Source organism: Tamandua tetradactyla, chromosome 3 (assembly GCF_023851605.1).
Source record: "Tamandua tetradactyla isolate mTamTet1 chromosome 3, mTamTet1.pri, whole genome shotgun sequence".
Taxonomy (NCBI): domain Eukaryota; kingdom Metazoa; phylum Chordata; class Mammalia; order Pilosa; family Myrmecophagidae; genus Tamandua; species Tamandua tetradactyla.
The window spans coordinates 177890129-177896346 of NC_135329.1; the positions used below are offsets into that span (position 1 = coordinate 177890129).

Genomic DNA, 6218 nt, shown 5'->3' on the forward strand with positions numbered 1-6218 from the left:
GTGTCATTGCTTTCAACTCTTCTGGGTATATACCAAGTAGTGCTATTGCTGGGTCATATGGCAACTTGCTATATAGTTTCCTAAGGAACTGCCAAACAGTCTTCCATCGTGGTTCCACCATTATACATTCCCACCAGCAGTGCATAAGTGTCCCAGTTTCTCCACATCCTTTCCAACATTTATAGTTTCCTGTTTGTTTAATAGTATCCGTTCTTATAGGTAGGAGGTGGTATCTCATTGTAGTCTTGTTCTGCATTTCCCTCATAGCTAATGAGAATGAGCATCTCATCACGTGCTTTTGAGCCATCTGTATTTGTTGTTCAGAAGAATGCCTATTCATATCTTTAGCCCATTTTATAATTAAGTTGCTCTTTTGTTGTTAAGGTCTATGATTTCTTTGTATATACAGGAAATCGATCCTTTGTCCAATATGTAATTTCCAAATATTTCTCCTTTTGCATTGGCTGCCTCTTCACCTTTTTGACAAAGTCTTTTGAGGTGCAGAAGCACTTGATTTTGGGGATTTCACATTTGACTATTTTTTTCTTTTGTTGCTTGTGCTTTGGGTGTAAAGTTTAGGAAGATACCTCCTACTACTAGGTCTTGAAGATGCTTCCCTACATTTTCTTCTAGAAGTTGTATGGTGCTAGTTCTTATATTTAGGTGTCTGATACACTTTTGTGTAGGGTATAAGATTGGGGTCCTCTTTCAATCTTTTAGCTAAACCCAGTTTTCCCATGCCCAATTATTGAAAAGACTTTTTTGTCCCAGTTCAGAGGATTTGTGTGCCTTGTCAAAAATCAGTTGACCATAGATTTGGTGGTCTATTTCGGCATTCTTGATTTGATTGCATTGGTCAATACTTCTATCTTTGTGCCAGTACCATGCTGTTTTGTCCACTGTGGCTTTATAATAGGTTTTTAAGTCAGGGAGTGTTAATCCTCCCACTTCGTTCTTCTTTTTAAGGATGCTTTTAGCTATTCAAGGTCACTTTTCCTTCCAGATGAACATTCACAAATATATGGAGATTAAATAACACATTCTTAAATAACCAGTGGGTAAAAGAAGAAATTGCTAGAGAATCAGTAACTATCTGGAGATTAATAAAAATGAGAATACAACATATCAGAACTTATGGGATGTGGCAAAGGCTGTGCTGATAGGGAAATGTATTGCCCTAAATGTCTATATTAAAAAACAAGAAAGTTCAAAAATTGAGGAATTAACAGCACACCTAGAGGAACTTGAGAAAGAGCAGCAAACTAACCCCAAAGCAACTAGAAGAAGAGAAAAAACAAGGATTAAATCAGAGATAAATAACTGGGAGAACAAAAGTACAGTGGAAAGAATCAAAACCAAAAGTTTGTTCTTTGAAAAAATCAATAAAATTGATGGGCCACTAGCAAAACTGACAAAGAAAAAAAAGACAGAAGATGCAAATAAACCAAATTAGAAATGAAAAGGGTTGTAAAACCACAGAACCTGAGGAAATAAAAGAAATCATAAGAGGATACTATGAATAACTATATGCCAATAAAGTAGAAACTTAGATGAAATGGACAAATTCTTGGAAGTACATGAACAAGCTACACTGACTCAGGAAGAAATAGAAGATCTCAACAAACAAATCACAAGTAAAGAGATTCAATCAGTCATCAAAAATCTTCCTACAAAGAAAAGCTCAGGGCCAGATGGCTTCACAGGGGAATTTTATCAAACATTCCAAAAAAAAACTAACAGCAATCCTGCTGAAACTTTTCAAAATTGTGGAAGAAGGAACTCTACCTATCTCATTTTATGAAGCTAATACCATCTTAATACTAAAACTGGGTAAAGATGCTGTAAGGAAGAAAAACTACATGCCACCTCCCCTAATGAACATAGATGCAAAAATTCTCAACAAAATATTAGCAAATAGAATCCAACAACACATTAAAAGAATTATGCACCATGACCAAGTGGGGCTTATACCAGGAATGCAAGAATGGTTCAACACAAGAAAATCAATTAATGTAATACAGCACATTAACAAATTATAAGGGAAAAACACATGATCATCTTGAATGATGCTGAAAAAGCATTCGAGAAAATTCAACATCCTTTTCTGATAAAAATAGTCCAAAAGATAGGAATAAAAGGTAACTACCTGAATATTATAAAAGGAATATATGAAAAACTGATAGACAGTATTGTACTCAATGGAGAGAGACAGAAAGATTTCCCCCTAAGATCAGGAATGAGACAGGGATGCCCTCTGTCACATTATTCAACATTGTGCTAGAAGTTCTAGTTAGAACAATCAGGCAGGACAAAGAAATAAAATGCATCCAAATTGGAAAGGAAGAAGTAAAACTCTCATTATTTGGAGATGAAATAATACTATACTTGGAAGATCCTGAGAAATCTACAGCAAAGTTACTTGAGCTAATAAACAAATTCAGCAAGGTGGCAGGATATAAAATTAACATGCAAAGATCAGTAAAGTTTCATACACAAGCAATGACCTAGCTGAGGAGTCATTTAAGGAAGAGATTCCATTCAAAATAGCAACTAAAAGAATCAAGTATCTAGGAATGAACTTAACTAGGGACATAAAGGACTTGTACCCAGAAAGCTACATGACATTGCTAAAAGAAACCAAAGAAAATCTAAATAGGAGGAAAGACATTCCCTGTTCAGGGACAGGAAGGCTAAATATAGTTAAATTGTCAATTCTCCCCAAATTGATCTACAGATTCAACATAGTACCAATCAAAATTCCAACAACGTACTTTGAAGACTTGGAAAAATTAAGTACCAAATTCATCTAAATACTGACAATGAAACTGTCAAGTGCCCAAATTTATGTTTAAACTACTCTTTATCTCTCCCTACTGTGTATGTGTGTTAAAATAGGTATACCTGTATCTAAACTTTCCCATCTCCTTAAAGATAGATCATCATTAGTTAACAGTGATAATTTTTTTTTTTTTTTTTGGCTAAAGTTGGCTTCCTCTCATTTTTTCTTTATGTTCTCCTTCCTCTTTTTCACTCCCTTTGGAAACTTTCTGTCATTATGTGCTCACTCAAAGAATGTCTACTGAGGAATTTCAGAAAAGGAAAGACAAACTATTAACTACTTTGTGTTTTATTTAATTGCTTTTCAGAAATATTTCTGTTTAAAACTTGAAAATAGAAGAAAGGCCTTGGTTCCAAGATATTTAAAAGATATTTAAAAGAAAGGCTTTTAAATAGGATTTAAAGAGATTTTTAAAATTTTGGTTTATGAATTAAGTTTACATAGCATATATAAAATACTCATAAAAATTCCTGAATTGATGTGGATACATGAATCTTTTGATAAATTAGGAGTTCATGGTATTGGCTGAAAGGATTTAAAGGAATTCTCTATCTCCTTCCTGTTTTTTAATATATGAAATTAATACCAATGCAATATTCTACTTTATAGAAAAAGGTTGAAAGTCTCATAATTTAAACTTTGTTTTCTGCTTTGGCTTTATGGTACAAACAAGTTATAATTATTTCTACAAATTGTTCAAGATTACAAAAATTCCTAATCATGTTTAAATAAATAAACTTGTAATAATGGTTACCTCAAAAGGATTTATACTTTTATAATATTTCTACAATATTAAAATTCTTGAGAACTTTATATTTGGACTAAAATTTTAATTTCCAGACATTAGCTAACTTATAGATCTTAGAAAAAAGCTAAACTGATTTAATTCATATACCATCTTTAACACTTGAAAAAAGTCTAAAGAAAAAAAATGAGAGATAAGATGATGGTCACTAAACAGTTTTATGTCACTGACATTCTTACTTAATCAAGGTAGAGGTATATTTATAGGATTGAACATGCCTTTAGATTATGTTTTATATATAGCTCTTCAAAATTTATAAAGGTAATATGAAAGACATGTTCATGGGAAAAAATGACTAAACAGTTCCTGGTTTTCTGTCTTTTAGTTTTCTCTGGGGAAGTAAAAGTTGGTCACTTTGGGTAGGGGGGAAATTGAGACTATATTCAGTATAATTACAGAGATAAATGAATACATATGCAAGATAATTGATATGGTTTATTTCTTTAATAAATTGTTATGCTTTATTAATAAATTCATAGAATATTGTAATGGCCTTTTAAAGGTAGAGCTGAAATATTAAGTCAGAGGCAATATACTGAAAGGATGGGTGCCATCCTTCAAAAGGAGTTATATGCATTAAATGAAAGATCTGTCTATTGTGCTACATTCCCAGCAGGAAGAATACATGGGTCCAGGAACCAAGGGATGGAAGCAGGGGTGGTCCCATTTACCATCATTCCCACTGACACTGGGAGATTTTGTGCTTCCCACCGTCTCAATCCTGGGCTCTGTAGGGTTGGAGTTCCTGGTCCCCCGTGGGAGAATTACTCTTGCCAGAGGAAACACAAACTTTTTATTGAACATGAAGCTATGTCTGTCACCAGTGCATTTAGGAGTCCTTGTGTCAAGAGACCAGCAGGCAAGAAGAGACTGTCTCTGATCAGCAGGAGGAAGTAGGGCAGGGAAGACTACATGTGAAATCCAGATAATCCATTTGGGCACCTTTTGGTACTTACTTGCCAACATTATTAAACATGTCCCTTCACAGTTACAGTGGAGTAAGGGAGTATCAAAAGATTTTTGGCACAGGAGGGGCCACTCCCTGGTGGTGACTGTTCATGGCAGTTCTGGGGTCTCCAGCATTTTCCCTGGCTATAGTCCTAAAACTGTTGGAAGTGGAGTTAGCAGAGCTTGGGATTCTTGCAGGTATGAAATGATTGAGTACAAACTGGTGGTAGTTACAGCAGGTGGTGTTGGGAAAAGTGCACTGACAATCCAGTTAATTCAAAACCACTTTGTAGATGAGTATGATCCCACCATAGAAGATTCTTACTGAGAACAGGTGATTATGGATAGTCGGAACTCTCTGTTGGATATACTGGACACAGCCAGGCAAGAGGAGTTCAATACCATAAGAGAACAATACCTGAAGACAGGCAAAGGCTTCCTTTGTCTGTTTGCCATCAATAATAGCAAGTCATTTGCAGATATTAACCTCTACAGGGAGTAGATTAAGCGAGTTAAAGATTCATATGATGTACCTATGGTACTGGTAGGAAAAGTATGATTTGCCAACAAGGACAGTTGACATAAAACAAGCCCATGTACTGGCTGAAAGCTATGGGATTCCATTCATTGAAACCTCAGCCAAGACCAGATAGGGTGTGGAAGACGTCTTTTACACACTGATAAGAGATATAGGTCAACCAAATGAAAAAACTCAACAGCAGTAATGATGGAATTGAAGATTGTATGGGGTTGCCATGTGTGGTGATGTAATGAGATACTTACATGTTGGGGACAATTAAGGTAGCATGTATAAAATCCACCCTCAGCGATGCCGGAAACATGCAACATGGCCGCCAGGGCTGAAACAAAGAACAGCCTAAACTATAATCAGCCTTCTTCACGGAAGTAATAGTAGTTCACGCCTAAAGTTCGCGCCAAAAGTACTAACCGTACATCTGCCCTCTGCCCTAGCAACAGCAGCCACCAATCCCAGATCACCACTGTCCCTACTAGCCACCCCCTCTCCTTCTAGAGTATATATACCCAGCCTCCTTAATAAACTTTTGCAGCTTGATCAGAATATTTGTCTTGCTGCCGTTCTTCATGTCTCTTTGTCCCATGCCATTCTTCCCTCACAGGAGTTCGAGCTTCGGTTGATCGTCCCGCGGGCCGGGACACTTACATAGTTCTATCATCAGACAGAAAAGGCACTTGACATAATTCAGCATCCTTTCTTTATGAAAACACTTAAAAGGATAGGGATAGAAGGAAACTTCCTCAACACGATAAAGGGAATATATGAAAAACCCACAGCTAACATTATCCTCAATGGGGAAAGACTGAAAGCTTTCTCTCTAAGATCAGGAAGAACACAAGGATGTCCACTGTCACCATTGTTAATCAGCATTGTGTTGGAAGTTCTAGCCAGAGCAATTAGATGAGAAAAAGAAATACAAGGCATCCAAAATTGGAAAGGAAGAAGTAAAACTCTCACCGTTTGTAGATGATATGGTACTATATGTGGAATGCCCTGAAAAATTCGCAGCAAAGCTACTAGAGCTAATAAATGAGTACAGCAAATTGGCAGGGTACAAGATCAATACTCAAAAATCAATACTGTTTGTA

The 6218-nt window shown here is 36.0% G+C and overlaps 1 pseudogene; it reads left to right on the forward strand.

Annotated features, from left to right (window-relative positions):
* The first annotated feature begins 4559 nt into the window (after nucleotides 1-4559).
* LOC143677994 (GTPase NRas pseudogene) lies at nucleotides 4560-5510 on the forward strand (annotated as a pseudogene).
* Nucleotides 5511-6218: the final 708 nt, after the last annotated feature.